Source organism: Saccoglossus kowalevskii, chromosome 14 (assembly GCF_978046115.1).
Source record: "Saccoglossus kowalevskii chromosome 14, keSacKowa6.1, whole genome shotgun sequence".
Taxonomy (NCBI): Eukaryota; Metazoa; Hemichordata; class Enteropneusta; family Harrimaniidae; genus Saccoglossus; species Saccoglossus kowalevskii.
In genome coordinates, this window is record NC_140654.1 from 16,309,616 (window position 1) to 16,332,149 (window position 22,534).

Sequence of the window (22,534 nt, forward strand, 5' to 3'; positions counted from 1 at the left end):
TGCAAATATATTAAGCACTGCCATTATAAATATTATCATTATATTTCCAAAATAATCTTTATTATATGTCGAAAACAATAGGTCATCCCTGAATGTATCAAGGACATGTGATTTGAAATCATCAGATTATCCATAAAGCATGTCATACATACTTACATGAGAGTGGGTATGGCGCAATGACGGCACAGTACCAGTCAACGGTACGCTAGAGAAAATGGCTATTGCAAAATACTTGTTATCATAGTGATTAGAATGAGTATTTGGGATCAGCCCACTTTACCCAGTCTAATTTAATTTAATTTAATTTAATTTAATTTAATTTAATTTAATTTAATTTAATTTAATTTTATTTTATTTTATTTTATTTTATTTTATTTTATTTTAATTTATTTTAATTTATTTTATTTATTTTTTTTATTTTTTTAAATTTAGCGATGATTATAATATTGCAACATCAATTGCAGTAACGCATAAAACTACATCATTACACAAACACGTAATGAATTGGTCTGGGCATGCATCGTAATAAAGGAGTATCACTGTGACCTTGATTAGACACACAGGTGGAACAGCTGCATATTTGCACGACCATACTACCTCGTATAAGAATCATATACACGCGATATATGAAGCTCTATTTGCCTTCACATGTTGCTGGCTGGCTGGTATTGGTAAGTCTCACATCAAATTGTCTCTAAAAGCAGTATTGATCGCTGTCCTCCGAGTTTAGTTTTTGTCTGTGGGTGATACGATTAACTAAAGATGCGAATAGATTCAAATATATAATTGTTTCACAACCAAACTTGTGCATCCGAAACGTCATTGTGAGCATATACTCGAAATATTAGCATAGCTGAATAGTTGACACCGATGCGAATAATTTGTTTAGCTCTACGTTAGTTGAGCCCGCCTTGAACTAAATATATATATATATATATATGTATGTATACTATGTGAAGTTATAACTCAATATAAACAAGCCATCCCACCATTTTGGAAATGTTGTTCGGCAGCTGTCAAATGATAAACAATATTGCGATAAGCCAAATCCCATGGGCGCTTTTTTATTTATACTTTTATATTCAAAGACATATTTTTTTTATTTGTGTTCGCTATTCATCCATACTTAAATATTGCAGCTATTACTGTCGTTTTGACAAAAACAGCGACATGTTTGTTTTTTTCTGGAATTAAGTCCATCAATTATAGTTTAATTTCATTCCACTTCTCACATCGCCATGATATTGACGTATCGCAGCTTGCGATATCCCACACGCTTAATATAATAGTACATGAATCTGTTCATATATTATATTGCACTATTTCACACAAATAAAACCTGTTAATTACTGTCTGGAGGTATTTTTCAGGCGAGATGGCGGAAATTAATTAAAATTAATTGTTAATGACGGAACAATTCAAGTATAAATAAGTATTTTGCATTTTTTTTTAAATACATTATAAATAAACAAATTTATGGAGAACGAATACAGAAAGATAACTGACTGGTTTCAGAGATCAGCTTTTGTATGTCATTAAATCTAAACATACACTGAAAGTGCTCACGCGAGTTACACAAACACATATTTACCCTGAGCACATTATTCAGGACGCGTTTGTACCGAGTGTAAAAGCTATACAATTTACATTCATGGTTAGTGGCACTGTGGCGATAACGCCCCGAGGTTCAGGTGTTGACAACAAGGGTGGGAACGTATATTTTAATCTGTAGGGACCTAGGGAGCGACTTCCCGCACGCGCTCACGTCACTCCTCATCACAAATGTACATCGCATGATAGTCTAGCTGGAACATTCTATTTGTAGGATACACTGACAGATCAAGCAAAAAAATAATATTCACGTATTATAGATGCACCTGATGAAATTCAATGTTGAATGAATCACAATGACAGGCATATCTTGTTATTAAAGCGAGAGAGTCGTCACCTGCGAAAGCGCGAGAATTGAGTCCCAAGCGACGATAACAACACACGCTAAAAAACGCAAGACGCATTGGTAGATGCTTGTTTGTAAACAATGACACGCAATGGCCATCTGACGCATGCGCAGTTGATGACTCCCTCGCTTCAATATATAGTCAAACGGTGTAACTATATAAATTCAATTAAGTGGAACCAGAAGAACAGTAAAGTATACCCATCAGAATAATATGATACTGTTTCTGTTATAAGTATCGATTACAAGTCACCTAGTGGTTCTCAGTTTATCAATTTTGTCCCCCTATCTTTGTCCTGATGGTCAACCAGGCCTGTTCGTGTCAATGTAATAGAATTCGTCACGCAGCATCTTGCAATGAGATGTTTATATAATTGTCAGGGGACATTTTAGTATAAATTTCCGAGTACATTCGTACACTGATCGCGTCACAGTGTTGAGGTGGAAAAGAAACTCGACCTCTTTCGTAAATGTACCTACACACAAAAATAAAATGCAAGCAAATTTTGATCATCAAGCAATTACATTTTTTGTATTTGAGTTACATTTTCTTGATTTGCGCGGAAACAACTTACATAAAGACTATTATCACATTTATGGCATGTAGTTCGACACATTTTGCACAGCCAAAAGCATTTACATTAATCTACTAACTCTTTCGAGAGAACAGTGACACTGCGCATGCGTAGCCCGAAACGAGTATTATTCGGAAAAATGTTCACGCTGTGAAAACATTTCATGTCATGTGATAATCCAACATGGCTGCAGGTGTACTCCTAATAGGTTATAATGTATATGTTTGAAAATATATAAATAATATGACTATGTGTCCAACAAGATTTTACATGTATCAAAAAGTAAATTGTCGCGCCTAGTTTCATATTATTAATGAATTTGTTCTTTTAGTTTCCACAGGGTACCAACTATTTTAAACCTCTTTTTTCAAAATAAATATCGCATGATCTTACTTACACGACGTTGGGAAGGTCGACATATAACAATCGTTTAGTATTATTTTCATTCGTAAAATGGTCTTGCCTTTAACCTAAGATCGCGATTATATTATTATAGCACAACTAGTTTTTGTTCGAATGTTTATTAACTAGTCATAATTTAACTGAGCAGGGTAGTGCCAGGTTTGTATTGGCTGCTGTTATAATACAGACAATGACAATTGGCTATTTTGATGTTTTGCAGTAAGATGCTGTTGTATGGTATTGATAGTGGAATCTCATATTTAATATATACAAACACTTATATGTCCGAGACCAGAATCATTAAATCAAAATAAACTGACAATTTAAAAAACAATTTTACACATGTTTGAGATGTTCACATGCATCTTACCTAGGATATATAATCGTGAATATTAGTAATGCATTTTAGTATAAGCATGCGTCGACATGGCGAGATTTCAAATTACTGGTCGAACCCTATTTGGTATAGGGTGTTATACCTCCATATATATATACATACATTTAATTATTATAGCATTATTCGAACGTTTCAATAATAAGATCACCGTGTCTCGTGCAATAAATCAATCCAGTGACATCCGTCATTTAATATATTTCAACTTCAAAAGTCTGTGTCACTGAAACGGTATCACGGCCAGCACATATTGATGACGTACATATAACCAAATGACAATCTCAAAGTTTTCACATGCGTTTTCGTCACCATTTTCCTGTTGAATACACTTTCGTCCTGTCTGGGAAGAAAACAAACAACAACAAAAAGTCGCACGTTATAAGGTTACATGGTGATGAACAATTTGAGGACAGGAACAAAGTACATTTATTTACTATATGGATGAACTACATTCTCATCTCATTACAGTTTATATCTCTATATGTGTACACATTGTTGCATCATACAGTCTTTGTCAATGTGTGTAGAACCATTCAGTATATTAGTTTCATGAAATTCGTTGCGAGATAATACATAAAATCTTCTTATGAATTATATGGGATTACACAGAGAGATCATTAGACGGTTCGGTCCAAACGAACAACATGTTTGTTCTTCTACACGATGGTAATAATGCACATTGCAAAACAGTTGTTTAGATAATTACACCTTATCTTACGAGCGTGTGTAGGATAAATCCCAAGGACGAGTTAGGACTCATCTGGAATATTAAGTCCGAGCACAGATAAAATGTTGAGGCCGTGGGTTTTATCGTTTTTAAAATCTACTTTCTGGAACGATCTATGAATATATAAGTTTAAGACATTTGAAAGACCTGGAAACAATCCTGTGTAATTTTCGCACTGGGAGAGGGAGCGGCATTCCCCTATTTCCAAATGGTTTACGCTATATTCATATTAATCACACAATGACGGCATGGCCGTGGGCTATTCGGCAATTGCAGTCATTGTTCTTCAACATTGTTTTTACTGAAATTGTCACAGGTGGTCGCAAAAACGCTGGATCTGCATAATGACTCACTCAAAATATTGACCGACATTATGTTTCAGAGGTTTCTCCTGAGTTCATTTTTAGCAATTCCAGTGTAGTGTCATAAACAAAAGTTGATAATATAAAAACACTGAAGAAATTAGTGACAAGGAAGTTGAATAAAATTCCAAATACATTTAGGACCATAAAGAGTTTTGACATAGAAAAAAGATTCAGACTTCGAAACTCGACAATGTAGGTTGCAACATTTTTATTAAAAGATGTTGATTGTTAAAAGTATCTCCAGGCGTTTTAAAGTATGACACAGTAACGTTCAGCACTTGTGATCTGAATTGTGTAGAACAGAGTCAACATATTAGTTATGTTGAATTTGTTGCAAAATATCAAACTAAAGTCTTTTCAGGAACTATGTAGGAATACTTAATATCGTAAATGTCTTCAGTCTAAAAAAAAAAAAATATTTGTTCTGCAAAATAATAGTATTGAACATGGCAAATAATGTAACAATAATTACGAGTTATCTTAAAATCTTGTATAGGATACAGCTAGGAAACGAGGGGGGAGCTTATCTGGATTATTAGGTCCAACTAAGATAAAATAATGATGCCTTGGATGTTATCGGGCAATCTACTGCCAATAACCATCTATGGATGCAAATTTGTTTGGGAAAGTGTAATACATCAGAAAGCAATTCTGCGTTGTTCTCATACTGCGGGTAAAAAAACATGCTCCTTTTTTTCAGAATAGATTCTGCTATAAATAAAACTTACCAGTATCGTCATTTTAATATTCATTCAGTTTAGTGTCCCCTTCTAATTTGACACGTGCTTTGAAAGCATAAAGTGTGAATTTGAAGCTTTTTAACTCATCCGTCTGTCAGTGTCACATAAATTTTACATCCAGCAGACTGTGTAGAATCCACGAGTGCCGGATGCATCTAGATTGTCGCTATATTTCCGGTCATATCTTTTGGCAATTTTCATTAGGCTCGATTCGAATTTACGGATCACACAAACTAAAATAATTATTGACGACTGAATAAGACAACAGCATCACCCAATAACCGTCCTTAACAAGCCTTAACAACAACTCGCGAGTCAAAGTTTAGCTATTTAAAGTTATTTTAACATAAATGTTATTTGTAGGCTAAATATGAGACGAGATAACAGATTTGGAAAAGACAGAAGCGTGTTACGTATAACATGTTTTGATCGTAGTTTAAACAATATGAAAATTTGTCAGTCGTTGGCGTATTTCAATTTATTTACACAATCTTTTCTGTGATCTACAGTTCGCCAACATGGTACATGTCTGCAAACAACTCCCAAACGTGTCACTGGATAATGTGCCCACGTGTATGCAAAAATCACGAGCAAACATATATCCCTACCTACTCTCATGTAAATTATGCTGGAATAACACCATACATGTGTATCTCGCAACAAGAAAATTGATCAAAGGGTGAACAACGCCCAATGATATGTCATGCAATACCCCCACATTTTAACTTAATGCATGTATTGTCGGTGAAGCGGAAAGTGAGAAGCTGACACCTTCCTACATATATCTCACATTTAAGAGCTCCAGACGAGGAACGCATCGCCACCTTTTTTCTGGAAATTTCCATTTTGACATTTTAAACAAATATATATTAAAGGCTAGACCATATTGTAATTTAAAGAATATTCAGCGAAGCTTGTTCACTCAAGGTGCTTGATGAATTGTAATCGCACGTGAGGCAATTATGCGTTCTTCTTGAAATGTCAGTCCACTTACCAATGTTATAATGAAGTAAGATTTTTTATCAAATAGTGTTTGTCGGTATTGCGTAATTGGGTTAATTATAACGTAGTAGTTTATATATAGGCAGAATAAACGATATTAGGTTTCCGATTCACGTAAGACAACGCGATAACAAAGAAAATCGTCCAGTTGCTGCGTGGGTAATTACAGGTCTGTGTAAGTGGGTATGAAATGTATGTGTATAGTTTTTCAAATTAGTTTAATTGTTGTTCTGGGTAGTCAGTATTCACCCTAAAGCGTCACTGTTTTCTTTGCGCGTTTGAAAGTCGTGTATACATTTAATGAGTTTATGCTTTGCATACTTCGTCTGCGGGCAACAGAGAACACGACACGTCGCAACCAATAATAAGAACACCATTGCTTAGTGTCGTGCTACTACCGCTGTTTGCTTTCGTTTTCGTTATCAATATATGCGTCTCTTTTTTTAGAAGTAACGTTTCAAATATCATTCCAATCGACTGAATCATTGCGGCTGATATACACAGTTTACGACGTAACATATTTCTCATTTAAGATTACTTAGATAGTAGTCTCTGTCTTTTGGAATCCCATTACGCATTACTGTGGTAGATACTAGAAGAGACATGAGGGAACCCAATGTTAATTGCTTCATTCGGTTTTAGGATGATATATCGAGGTTGTTTACGTCTGCAGTAGGAAAGGAATACGCTATCGATAATTCCACGTGCTAACGTCATTACTACAATATTATCTGTGTCACCTTCATTACGCCTATTGGGTGTATTGCGTGTTAATGATATTTTCATAATAGCACATACATTACTGTTGTACAGAACCTATCAAATGTTGGTCTTGTGCAGACTTCTTAAGACTTATTATGTAACACTTGTCATTGACGCATTTTCAAAATAGCAAAATAGCAAAAAACGATTCTCAAGTCATCGTTTAACTTCAAATGTATCATTATTATCAGATCTCGATATTCAATGTAGAATCATCATACTGTTTTTTTTACATTCAATCATTCGCCCATATTATTCATAATTCATATCAGAGAAAACAATCTTCGATTGGTCTGCTATGACGTTTTCTCGAGGTAAACCTTTCAGTTGTGCGTTGCATCGTTTGTTGAAGTTTACTTTACACAGAATATTTTTTTAATAATAATCGTCACACATTCAAATTTCACAAGTAGTTGATGTATTATTGGTGAGTTTACGCTTAAAAATAAAAATCGATTGTCGTGACGAGAATTTACTAGTTGTGCACTATATATTCTACACAATGTAAACTCCCACGTGCGCAAGATTACCTACTCAACACATGGCCGTGCCGATCTAATTAATAATAAACTAACATTAAGAAATAGAAATATTAGTAATCGCCGGTGGAATACTAAATTATTACGCACAAATTAGTTTGATCTATTTGTATGCTGTGTTTAAGGAATATTAGTATGTGAAGTAAAATACCGAGGCCAATACAATGGACCGCAATCACTGGCATTCAATTTACCAGTGAAGCATATCCACGTGTGTTATGTTCGCCTCATTTCCGACGTATGTCAGTATTAAATCTTAACTATTCTTATCGTTCAATCTTGGATATCATTTCTGAGCTTTTGTTCCCCAAAAAGATATGTATCGTGCATTCCCGGTTTGATCACTTTATTGCCATTAGCATTCGCGCCACTGGTTTAGTAACATGTAAGAGATTACAACGAAGATACACAATTTCCTATTGGCTGAAACTGTATCTATATTTTCTGAAAATAGGGTGTGTTTATGGACTTGGGTAACTAAAGCTCTTGCGTATTATACACGAAGTTAGTCTGGGTTTTAGTCTAGCAAGTAAACAAGCTTACTATATGATATATAGTGACAGTGAAGTGATCCACTCTCAATATAATAATATAGTTTTAATATTTAACTATGAACTGAAATGCCCTTACAGAGAACATAACTTGATTCACTAATGCCTAATTTTATTTGCTTCGGCGATTTAACTTGTGCGTATAATAAAGCCCGAGTAAGGCTCACCTGGTCTTCTGGGATTAAAATACTAATCTAAGATAAAATATTATGACCACCATTTTATGAGGATCTCCTGTGACAACATATTTCGATTACGAGGAGCCTATTCACTATATTATCTTATTTTTCGAATCTTCTATCTGTCGAAAATCAAGTGAGTGTTTCCAGCAATTGAACATAAATGTTGGTTTGAGAAGAAAGCATCATGTGACTATTTTCCGATGCATTATGCATCAGAAATCGCATTACTGTCATATCTGCGTACAACTCTTCCAAGGGAGTTGTGTGCGAGTTGTGATGGACACTGGATTTGTTTTTTTAAAAACAACTTTACAGATCATTGAATGTCAGGAACGAACGGACATAATTTACTGTGTTGCCAGGTGATGATAGGATTAAAAAGATGTTCTAGTTCGGCGGATTAATCAAAAAGTTTAAAAAGATACCTATGAAAAAAATGCATATATTACCTACAAATAAACGAATATAAAATCCGTCAGGAAACTAACAATAATTCTGAATTTATATTTGTATAAATCATATTGAACTTTATTGATTCGCTCCGACGTCTGAACCGTGACTGATAGATATTACTTCAAAATATATTTTTGAGGTTTTACTAAAGTCGATAAAAAGCAAAAAAGATAAAAAAAAAGAAAACAGCAGCGAGGTATGACAAATACAAGCGATTTGCAGGCACAGACGCTTTTTAAAATTCAGTTCCCAACACCTTCTTCTACATGCAGTGACAATACACAACGCCCGGCCTAATACCTAAGAGAAGAGACACACCCTTTAGCAATCTACCCATTTAATCTCAATAGTAAAGATCCGTTTGACAAAACTCAAAATAATCGCAACATCATTGGCATCTATTTACCTTTTTTATCCACAAGCCACACTGTGACTATCCCGAACCATTCGTCTCGATCACAATCAGCTGGCGTACACTATCTATATTTACTATATGGGTGCCACTATATTGAATAGAGCATGAAACTAAACAAAAAGAAAAATTGAGAAATTCCACATTTCACTGATTGTTTTTTATTGTTCCCGATTTTAAATATATTGTACATTATCTTCTGCAAAAACTTCCAAAGTGAAATCCCACAGCTTCAACAGGACATAGCGGTTACAACTTGCAAACAAAGTCTAATTCGATCGATTGTCGCTAAGCAGAAGATATTTTTTGTTAGCTCATTTGAAATATACGAACGGTGTCTTTATTCAAAACTGCATTGTGAAAAAGAAGTCCAGAGGGGAAGCACACATTTACAAAGAAAACGTGAAATTTTGGCGGATTTGTTTACATTTTTACATGTACTTGTAACATTAGGTTTTGAGTGCTGCTAGGCCATGAACTAATAAAAAAGCATGCGTTAAAGACGTACCTACAAGGAATTGTTAACACCTCGATTATTATATTGACATTGGATGTTTATCCAATTGATTTAGCACTTAAGCTGACTGAAAAGAAATGTTTAAAATGAACATTCTCCGCACTCTTTAAATTTATAAATTGTAAGCCGAAATTTCCATATGCTTGTGACGTCACGAGTGAATATTACAAAAATAACAAATAGACGCTATATTAAAATAGTTGGATTTTATAATCTAACCCAGAACAACCACCAGTGCATTTCATGGTGTCTCAAAATTGAGACGAAAGTTGAGACTAATCTATAATATTAGTTTCATTACAGACAATGATAATGTCTTATTATTAGATTAGAGAACATTCGTAGTTGTGTGCTTATAAAAAAGATTCTAACCGAGCAGTTATGATACAGCCAGTTCTGCATCAAATAATCACAATTGTTCTAGAATATATTAGACGCAAATGGGTGTCAAAATCACGTTAATGGAGAGACTAAGACACTATTTAGAAATAAAAATTCGTGTGGCTCATTCGCCAGCAACAAGATTGCGGCGATCATTCACATCTGGAGTGGATTAATGTAATGTAGACAGTGTTGCGTTTCCCTCAATTAAGTATCAATACATGGTAATCGTCCAGGGGAGAGTAATTGACCCATTAGTGATGGATTGTGGTCAATTGTCGCTCTCATTAGTTAATACATGACTGTCGATTTTCTTATTTCACTGTATCAAACCAGCATTTATGCATCCATGTCCGTAGATAATGGATGGTGTGATTAATTTTCACTTAACGTACAAGGGCGACTTATTGAGTGATTACAGTACTTAAGCTAACTAGTATCAGTTTACAAATTAATTCAATTAATGATTTATTTGACGATACTGCGTTATCATGTCAAGGCGAATCCCCCCCCCAACGGTAATCAACTATCAAATCGTGTTTTTGTCACGATTAGAATATATAAGATATTTGCATAGTTTAATCTATTAGAATTTAGTGATATTAATATTCGCTATTCACTATATTCACAATTACTTAATGAATATTAAAATAAATATCTGTCTCTCGATAACCAAAGTAACTTCAGTGTATTTCAAATTATGTAGAGAGACTAGTGTATGTGTACGGAATAACAATCACGTGTTGTATTATGCAATGTTTTTATCTCTGATGTCATTTAATTTAAAACAACTGCCTTACTAATATACCCTTATGATACACGTATGAGATTAGTGTTGATACTAAGTGAGGCGGGTTATGTACAAACAATTGCATTGGTAAAGCAAGATGAAATTTACATATGCTTATTTATGATATTAACAAAGCGCATGTTCCAGTTTCCTTACATAATGGTGTTGGAACGTTGATGTAAAAGAATATAATGGACACAACTATCTGTTAACTGTGGTTGATACTTCTCTAGTTAGACAGTAACATAGCCTTATTTATTACACGGTATCTTTGAAATGAAAAAGTGTATGATTTAATTGTCACGGTAAACAAAATAAGTTACATATAAACATAAAACATATAAATCAAAAACGATTTAGGTTATGCTAGTCAGATTGTCGCGTTACACACATGCCGCAATTCAAAATACATTGTGTGTGGTTGAAGTTCTGAAAGATCATGTTGTCAAAAAAAAAAACATTACCAGCATATTTTTCGAGATCATTTACCAGCCGAACATCTCATCTTTCTTCTCCTGTAACTAACGCAACATTCTATTTTTATGTCAAATGCAGTGTAAACAATGCTATCGACAAAACCGATATTCGTATTTTTTTTTCTTAAGAAATTACCAGACTATGAAATTGAAAACTTAATGCACCATTCTGTCATACCGTTACATTACACATTCTGATGACTTGGTGTTGCCATGACAACACTGATATCCCATTAACAACAAGTATAAAGAATAATTGTTAATATTGTGAAAATATTCTTCCGGAATTTACACAAGTCTTGTTTCCAGCGTATTAGTAGTAACATTGGTTCCACTTGAAACAATTTCGAAAACCCCAATGTTTTAAGAAATTGTAAATCGTATAACAAGGTAATTAGGAACGACGTCAAAAGATCGATGTCGGATAAAAAAAACTATTTGCTTTAGTTTGGGGTGGGGGTGACTTCAAAAAGTTTCTATCCTATAAAAACGATTTTATTTTTTAATGAAGTCAAAAAAATCTTGGAGTATTTTTAGTTCTTTTTTTTTTCTATTTAATCATGGACACAAATAACAGAAAATAAAAAGAAAACATCTAAGACGAGAAAATGGTTTGGTCTGAGTAAATGTGTACGTGACTTATGAGCCGGAACTACAATGCGAACACATAGTCTCAGCTGGCGGTGATGTCATTACGGGATCATGCAATTATTATTATTGTTTGCGATGTATCGAGATATCGTCAAAAGACGCCTCGCCTAGGGCAGACGTGAATATCAGGGTCATGCTCGCTCGCGCACGTACACGCCCGCGTCTGACACTGTACGTCAAATGAGATCAATTTCAGGGCATGTATTTAATGGTGAATGTAGTCTGACGCCATTATCAATATTTATCAATTAATTTTCAGTGGGGGGGACTAAAGGAATTAAGTTTTTTATCCTACATTGAACTTTTGAGGTTGTTCCTTAGTTGAGTGAGATATAGCTACGAAAGACGAAAACTGAGAACATGAAATTGCGTATAATATCATGAAATCAACAGGTTGAACACCAATCTCCCAGGCAGAGTTCTATTTCTACGAATATATCACGCGATCTTATGCTCGTTTTCGAACCTAACGAAAGCGTACGCTTAGATTCTGGCTCCGTTCAAAGTGAAAAGCTCATTTTTTACTTTCCGAAGCACAAACAGTGTGGCAGTAAGACGATTTAGTCGTCAATACTACGGAGTGCTTTCGTTTATATTTCTCCGCCTGGCAATCGGGAGGACAATCAGTTTTATGGACCAAGTAAACCTTATTAACGGTACATTGTTCCGCAATGAAATCATTTTTTATTGTATAATTATAACTATTTTACAGCTTTCACGTGACTGCCTTTTACAAAACAAAACTGATCAGCTATTGATAAAAGATATTTTAAAACCTGTTTACTAATATGCGTAAATCAACACAAGAGCCCTCTAATAACAATAACACCAAAAAATACGCCTAGTAAAAGTCCCGTGGCGTTTCACCACAAAATGGCGGTGTGTGGTGTCTGTAATACTTTCACTGTTCTGGCCGCAGTGATCTCTGGAAAAGAGAATGATTGAACACTTCACCTAAAATTACCAACTTTACAAGATAAGCAACTTATGGGGTAATGTCAATTCATTCGCTAACGAAATTCAACCAATTTTATTGATTGTGTAGTACAATTCCATTAATACAAATGCCTCATACAATTTCCATTATATCGAGAAGACCTATGTAGTCTATTCTGTATGTATACACTGTTTTATATTCGGTGAGGCTTAGAGACGTCTGTTCCATATAGTCACGATCTGTATCGTCAATGCAATAGTAAAACTGTATTGCTCCCAATCTCATCCTAAGACATGCTCCCGGGTATAATTATTGCATAATTGCATGCCAATACGTGTATTATTAATAACCATATGTTTTGTTATAGCGTTGCATAAAACTACACTAAAATACTATGTGATCTAATTGATTATGTTTACGTACAATGATTTTATGTGTTTCGAAAAGAGTCAGTTTCATTGTGTTACGCTATATGTGGTACCCACTATAAAGCCACTAGTTAGTTTTACAAGAAATGTAATTTGTAATCTTTGGTCACTGTGGGTGAGGGGTCATCAGTGTTGATTCATGTGTAAATTGTTTTGATAATATTATCAGGGTCACGCTCGCTCGCGCACGTACACGCCCGCGTCTGACACTGAGCGTCGTTAGCTTTGACTTTATCGCCCGCTAGATCAAATGTATATTTGTTCATGCTGTGTTATATGTACAACGAACACACTGTAGTAGTTATTAATATTGATATGTGAAGTCATATTTAATCATCGTATAATGATTAGACAGATTTTATGTACTGTGTTTTGTAAAGCGGAATAATAAATTCACTAACTTGGGTAACCTTGCAACAACACTAAAGCACGTGGATGATACCACGGGTGCTGTGAGGGAGTACCCCGAAACTATTGGCAGGCTGCTTTAATTTAAATTAAGTACTATGCAAGGTCAAACCTATTAACACATCATTCTCCAATGCCACCATTTGTTGATACTGACTACTCAGAAACCAACGCACATATAATTGACGACTTCACTGTTAATAAAATAATTCCACCCATACAACAACAAAATAAAATATTCATTCTACTTGTATGTTTGTCGCAGGGGGATATGAATAGTAACACTGTAGCTTGTCGCTCGTTAAAGAAAAAAATCACCAGCTGCAACGCTGTCCGTGGTTGGCTGCTCACTGTGTCAATCACTCGCAGCTGAATGGCTATTCAAAATTAAACAAATCAGATCACGGAAAAGCTTTTCAAAATATGTCACCTAGTCTACTGTTGTGATGTTAAACTGTGTGAAAGAATGTTATTCTGCAGTAAAATTAAAATTCCAACCTATAAATATTCATTTATTTACTATACTAATACTGACCAATTTTGAATACTCGGGTAACATGTAACTTATTCACAATAAATCATTTTACTGCCGGGGCATAACATGAATACTTCTTAGCTATAAATTGTCAACTCACATTAAATATTGATTATCTATGTGTGAGATATACGACTAAGATTATTTTCAATAATGAAACGCTTTGCCCCAAGGATATGATGGTACAGAAGAGCGTTGTCATCCGAGAATTCTTCTCCTCGTGGGATGTCAAATCGTTGATTAAAACTAGTAAAAACAATTCCACTACAGGGTTTAGAACATTCGACACCTTATTTTTAACATCTCGACGTTTGCAACCAGTGTTACGTATTGGTGTAATGTTTCGTTGCTCATTGGTGGTGTTACTGTCTAATCTATTCCCATGTTATTTGTGGTACTGTGCTGAAATTGGTTTTGGCTTATAAAAAGAATTGTATCCAACAACTCATTAAGTTAAACCAGGACGTATGCCCTGTTCACTTACTTACTTATATATGTAATTAATACATTCCAATTACTTAATGTATTAGTTGATTAAATAATGATATGCATGTAACTTTAAACAAGCTAATTGATTGACAGTCAATTATACGTATGTATAATTTGAACAAACAATCGTAGGAAAACAACATATAACACATGAACATAACTTTAAAATATTATTTGGATATGATTGAATGATTATATCTATTTTAGCGCCCAGCATATATACTGTGTTTCACATGCTTTGTCCTACATAATTACTTCACCCACGTTGAACATTTAAACATGCTCAATCTTACGTGATTTTTCGGTACGAACTTACACATAATTCTAAGCATCCATATACATTTATCGTCGTGGAATCCTTTAAATAGACATCATTCACGTCTTGTGATGCACTCATTACGTAAAACATCTCAACCTATGCGGCTTTTAACCCCATAACCTACAAATACAGTACACTTGCACATATTACCCTATACTTCATATGTGATCCCATTAGCTTGAAGAGTCTACATGAAAATTGGCAAATATGTTTTTAAAAAGTACAATAATTATTTCCCTCGCATTTTGCTAATCCTAATCTGTAACTGTCAGAATTTGACGACAAATCGCTTATATAGTTTCGTTTTCGGGTCAAGATGATATGAAACTTGCATATCGTGAATAAATCTCAAATCACATTTTGTGAACATTGTAAAAACCGTGAAAGATGATTATCTCTCAGGTTTGCCTATTTCGTACTAGTTATTCAGTTGTTCAGCCAAATTGATAGAAAGTCTCAGAAAATAGATTTTTTTAAGGAAAAAAATATGCTTGTCACGTAAAAACAGTTCTTTGGAACTTCTGTCAAGAATGTAATATATTCGTGACTAATCTTGAATCATCAAAGGTTTGAATGATCCTTGACTAATCTGACAAGGAAACGTCACGAAGATTAAGGAATGACATATCCATCTGCTTCATAGCGTTCCTAAGAGGGTAATAACAAAATCGTTTGCTGGATAAATACATTCGTGTTAATATTTTGTATAATTTATGATTTTTTAATTCATGTAGAACATGCTAGAACGTACTTAATTCCGATACAAAAGCCTTTGCCCCTGTTATATATAATTTAAACAGTTAGTGCCAAATCAAATAACGTCTAATTTTGAGATTATTTTGAGATTACATTTCATTACATCGAAGTTAAAACTTTTCTTAACTATTATTGTGGGCGCTTCTTCGTACCTAATAGAAACCGGGCTATAGATAATTGATTAGATGATTTCAATAAGTTGGTATACATATACATTTATCGTGAATTACTTGGTGAGATCAAGATCACGAAGCTAGTACTCGAAACTTTGTCCGCGCATTTCAAACCAATCTTTGAGAAATATTCAGTCTAAAAACTTATAACTTCCAGATTTTTACTAGTCTGATTCAACTCAGCTTTTAAAAAAACACGTGGTATTTGAACTTCATGAAGCTTCAGGATGGATTCCTAGTCTAAGCTCATTCATACATTGATGCATAGTAAAAATTAATATTGCAATTTCTCTTAATTCCAGTTGGAATATATAAATTTATATTCAGTATATATGAAAACAAAGTATTACCTTAACATCCAGGTTAATACAACATTCACAAAAATGTGATCATTGAACAAATATACATTGTTTAATACACCAATATGGACGATGATGGTATTTACTTTATCAAACCTATTTTACACACGTCTAAAATAAATAATATATCTTGTATATTCGAATTGTGCCTATTTTGTAATTCATATATTCATATTTACGCATTATAACTCGAAGCGGAAAATGTTAGTGACTTTGATTTTGTTTTCTACGCGATTCACGAGGTAAAGTGCACGGTCATAGTATTTGTTTGTTTTGCAATACTATACAATATAGCTACATAAAAAACAATAGCTGGTGTCTTCAAACTTAACACACAGATAAAATGACATGGTCACATACAGTTTGCTGTATGTTAGTGAAACGTCGCTAGGTAGCATGTATGTTTGCAACAAAAGAGTTAAATGCATGTGGCCAGCAAGGTCAATTCGAGCTTTCAGAACAAATGTTCAAGGGTCAAAGAACACACTATGTAAACAATAACAGTTATTTCATCAAACAAGTCAAACTGTTTGCTAGCAAACTTTCATTTCAGAATGTATCTACGTATGTTACTCATCTGTGTTTGATCAAAAATAACATCAACAATATAACACAGTACGTACTTTGAAAATAGATTCAGTCTGTTACTGAAACAAACTGGTCGGGCATCAATAGAATAACATAACAACAAATAAAAAAAAAGTATTGCCATTTATGTTAAAAGGATAATTCTTAGAACTGGATAACATTTTTCTAGAATGTACGCCGTATATAAGGAACGTTTTCTGGCAACATTAAACACGATGTATTGGTCGATTTTTCTAATGCCCTGTGGCGTTCCGCGGCTGCACACCGTGGAAGCGTGTTATTTGGTTTACCGAAGCGTAATTGATTGCGTATAAATCGGTAAAATGTATAGTGGATGCTAACACACGCTAATGGGAAATCGTCTTGTTACCACACAAATATCATTAATAGGTCTAGGAGCCTTACTGTTTACATCTAATGTAAGCCTGTTCCTACTCCACATGTGGCACTCGTCTTAAATATATGGAAAACAAATAATAATAATAATAAATTTAAATCTGCATCACCACATCGAATTGACGTAGAAACGTGAATTATCTTCCTAAAAAAGTCAAATGCACTTTTAAACCTAATCTAGCTCAGCCCCACGTGCTTTTACATTGAAATGACAACATAAGGGATGGTCGTTTCAGCTGTTGCCCAAACAGTCTAATGACGCGTAATGGCAGTCAGAAAATATAATTGCCACAAAAGTACGCAGTCTTCGTATTAATGTCACAAACTCTTAAATTGTCGTTCCTTTCATTGTCACATTAGTTTACATTGTATTAAATGTACAAACGAAAAAAAACGTACTATCGTATTTGTTTATTGTTTTGTTAAGATAGTAATCTGTAGGTTAGTATGGTACTATTTATACGGATTTATCACATTATAATCGTAAGGGTAAGTTATTTTACATATTAAGTTACGTGATCATGTGCTTTAATAACTAGCTCTCGGGCAACTTCGACTTAACATTATAACATTAACAATTTTCAATCTGTTCTACCTTGTGCATCCTATAAACCAGTGAATGGAAACCCGTTATGGCGAATTGACTAAAACCGAGAATGGGCGCATACACTTGCTTTGATTAATGCGTGTCGCGCTACTAATGTTAATCAGAAATATGTGAACATGTATTGATTAGTAAACCGTGATGTATACAGGAATCACGTAACGGGAATCATTTGGTATTTTCAGCGCAAAAATAATCAATACTTTTAGCTTGGAAATGTTTGTACATTGAATGTGTGTGGTGGTAAAATAAGCCGGCGTGTCTCGTCTATTCAGAACGCATCATATTGAAAGTGACAAGACGCGATCGTGCAAAGTCGAATGAGCACTTAATTAATAACAACACCGTATTGTGCAGCGCTGAGTAAATGTGCATTGCGAACGCTGGGTTCCCGTTCTTTGTCTCGTTGAAACAAGGTCACATAACTGTTGGCATTCGTCAGTTACATTTGATGGATGGTTTGCTGCTCACAAATTACCACAATCTGAGTCAGTGAACAAAAAAAACAATCTAAGCAGTACACATATCGTATAATATATCTTAATCCTGGTGCCATATAATCTATATCAGTAATGTAATTAATATGCGGCATCAACTTGTTTTGGGTTGTTTATTGTGAACAGCCACCTGGTCGAAAAGCAATGCTACGTACGCGTTATATCAATGTTATCTGAGGGGAAGGTGTAAGTGATTGGTGTGTGTCAATGACAACAAGCATGCGTTTATCTATTTTGTCTTCAATGTATCTGTTCATCTGTTTGAAATTATAAAGTGTTATGTGTGTATCTCAGTAAAAAAATAAGTATTATACCAAACTTAATTTAATATACGTATGATCGTCGTTTTTTGCTATAATTTTTGAAAATCGAATATATATATATATATCTTTCATATCATTATTTATTAATACGTGTTCATTTCTTTCTTGAGTATCGGTAATAAATTCGCCACACGCGCCAAACCCAAAATAACATGATTGTAATCTGGCTGCGATATAAGTTGACTATAAATGGCAAATGCGTTCTGTTTCTACGGGAACGTAATTACAATGTGATTATTACTATTCTTTCAATTAGGTTGTATGTCTCCAACATCGTCGCAAAATCTCATGAACGTAACCGACCTATAAATACAAATTGCAAGATACTAACAAGTGGGAAATCTCCAATTAGTGTAATAGTTTTTCATGGGCCTACAAAAGCATACTATTGACAGACAGGCCCACTCAAGCAGTAATGAAGCAGTCATTCATTTTACGCAACATTGACCACCTCACTGCTAGTTTATTGCATGATAGAAATATACTACTAGCGATGTTGACTCTACGTATTAGTCTACTCAGTGCGATGAATGTTAAAAAGCAATAGTCTGCCTAGTGTTTAAAGAATGATTTGTTTTATAATCGTCACTGAGTGACTATTTACCTTGTCAAGGTCTTTCGTAATATTGATTTTGTCCATGTGCATGTTCATACTGTTAACTAATCCAACCTGATTCTGTATTCTGCGGGAATACGCGACATTCTGAATGCTGAAGTTATAAATTACCCAGAGTTCATTATGTTTTGTACCATTGGATATTGATATCTCCTGGCTTTTTCCTGGCCTATCACTTTGAACCTTATAACATTTCTAGTAAGTATGTCGTACTTGTTTTGCTTTTTAGGTACATTTTCTAATGTGTAATCAGGATTTCAAAAATACCTCAAAGTCTGGCGAAACACCATACATAGGGATGCTAAAAATGCTGCAAATCCATGGGGAATATAGTCAGCGAGATTAGCATAACTATTTTTCTCCGATTTTTGTTTTTAATGAAACATTTCCAGTGTTGTCAGTATCAATTTGTAACGGCCATTGCCGGAATTGTACTTGTACATTAAATCACTTGTAAGTAAAAACATGGCCACGAGACTACGCCCAGATCACCAAAGGGCGCCATCTATTGTCGAGCAATCTCAGGGATTACGATATAAGACGACAATTTACCAGGTGCTCTGGAAGAAATGTCAAATACGTTGCCATCTCGGGGGGATAATTCTCCTTTTATGACGGTTCACACCATGTGGCCGATATCATCAAAAGAGCGACTATTCAATCCTTAGTTTTCAAATCGCATTTCATGTGATATTAGCTAGATGTACGGTCACTTTGTCAATGCATTATTGCAATTTGATCATTTCTGTGTCGTTATATTCAAAGACAAAATGTCCGAAATAGCAGCTATTACTTTTGTATAACATTGCAACTAAGTTATGAGATAAAACCATACTGTGCGCAATTATAATATGGGATATATATATATTTATAAATGTCATTTCCCGAAAATATTTACCTTGATATATATAGTTGTTATGTATGTTAATGTACACTATCAATAAACTAAAAACAATAACCTTTCAATTGTAGACATTCAGTAGAAACATTAGCGATGATCTACGTTCTAATAATATAAACCAAACAAAATATTATATTATGACTATGAATGATCCTCTTCAAAATATACAATCACCAAATTTGTTTTGCTCCACCTAATCATTTGGAAACTTAATTAACAATTTCGACTCAACTTTGCTTAACGAAGGTATTTCCGACGTAAGATTTCCCCGGGTAAGATTTTCGGAGAGTGCCACCTACTTGGCCAATTTTAAAAATGACAGTCAAGTTATGCTACGCACGAGTATTAACATTATAAAATACAGAACATTCCAAGAAGAGAACTGCGCCATAATAAGTTCATTGTGTTTTGTTTTGTTTTATTGAAGAGTACAACACGCAACTAACCTTAATAATAATAACTGCCAAACTGTTTAATTATAATTCTAAGTAATTTGGATAGGTTTTTTTAATTATGTTTCTATAGTACAATCACTTTACCATTTAAACAGTGGAAACATCCGCATTTTGGGTATTAAATACAGTTGGTGAAATAGTCGGAGCACCCACTGTAGTTGAATCTGTGTGATTGCGCACGTATGTCATCTTATATATCCGTAATAAATCAAAATACAAACATACGTACCAAGACACTGCTTGGATAATAAGGAGTCATTGCTTCTACAAAAATAAACTCACGTGTTTGCACTTGTCAGTAACGTTGGTAATCAAATACACTTCAAATATCAGCGGTGCACGTTAGCGCAGATGACTATTAGTTCAACTTGATACTGTGTAACTCCCTTGATGATCAACAAATGATTTTGAAAAGTGTCGCTAGCAAAGTAACAGCGGTGTATGACACTGTTCGTATCGTACCAATTTATTGTATGTCCTTTCGTATATTGAGAAACTCAGCTGCATCGGAATTATGGTGTAATCAGTAAAGGCTGTAAAATCGAGCTCATCATTATTTTAAGGAATATAAGATGAAATTGTAAAATGTATTTTCTGAGTACAAACTTCATCATACAAAGAAAGTATGGAATACTCGTGTAAGGAAAATACAAGGACGTTGTGGGCATAAAAATAATGTTACCGAAAATGACGGGAATACATATCTAAGTGAATGCATCGAACAATCTGAACACAGCTGTTATGTGTCCCAGCTCACAATCCGTAATTTCCGCTTCTACGATTATCGTGAGTCGTCGGACTGGCCTTCGCATAACTACGTACTATTAGCAGGCCACGAACAAATAGTCTTGAGTAATTAGATTTAGAATTAGGTTCATGGTGTACTTGTTTTTACGATCACTTTCGCCATCGTACAAAGCACGTCTTCAATTATTCACAACATAGATTTCAAAAACGAGGTCCCCCCTGTGTTGCTAAGTAATTATATATGTTGATCGTGATGATAAGTTGAAAATGTACAAAACTCAGTCTGCGAATGATTATTATAGCGCTATGTCCTGAATCATGCACGATTCCACAATAATAAGTTAATAAATATACATATTGTTTAAAAAAACTTTCTCGGATATGTACCTTGTTACATATGCATGCGTTAATACCTGATCGTGTTCAAAATGAAAGAACTATATTACCAACAACAATTGAGTAAGCGTATTGATACAATGTACTGTTAGTTAAGTAAGTGAAATTGTCGACATTGTAGTTTTGTAGTAGTGATAGCGTATGAATACCATCTCATATACCCTGTAGCATAGCAACCAAAACATGTATACACGGTATCATGTCATAACACATGTTCATTAAGCTTATAAACGTAGAGGAATGCACCGCTGAAATCAGCACACTCAGGAATGCAAACGGTAATCAATCGCCTCCAGATGTAGGATCCAATTGCAGCAATACGTACACTAAACGGCATAATACTCACCGCTAGATTGATAGCACGGAGATTAGGAGACCGGCGTCTGCTTCATGCCATGTCTATCAGTAATAGTCACCGACAGTTAATCTCACGAATTATTAATTCATGATAATCAGAGGCTAAATCTTGGTTAAATTGTCCTTATGTTAAGCTATGAGGGTACTTCTAACGTGTCTTTGAATACGTTAATTGAATAACGCTGCGATCTATTGAAAGTAAGCCTCAAAGACCCGTTGGATTCAGAAATACTAATGTGTCCCAGCGCCAAGTGCCAGTCAAATAAATATACAGGAAGTTTCCCAATATATTGTGTTATGTGTATTGTGTTTCATGTATTGTAATTTGTAATTTCCTTGTTTGATAAGTATGTAAATTGCATATTGTGGTAATG

General features: G+C 34.4%; 1 protein-coding gene across 1 annotated transcript in view; it reads left to right on the forward strand.

The window, feature by feature from the left end:
- Nucleotides 1–589: 589 nt before the first annotated feature.
- Nucleotides 590–22,534, forward strand: part of LOC102803717 (glycine receptor subunit alpha-2-like) — a 122,182-nt gene continuing 100,237 nt past the window's right edge. Inside the window, exon 1 of the mRNA XM_085507965.1 lies at nt 590–671. The gene's annotated coding sequence lies outside the window, so the exon portion shown is untranslated. The remainder of the gene's footprint in view (nt 672–22,534) is intronic.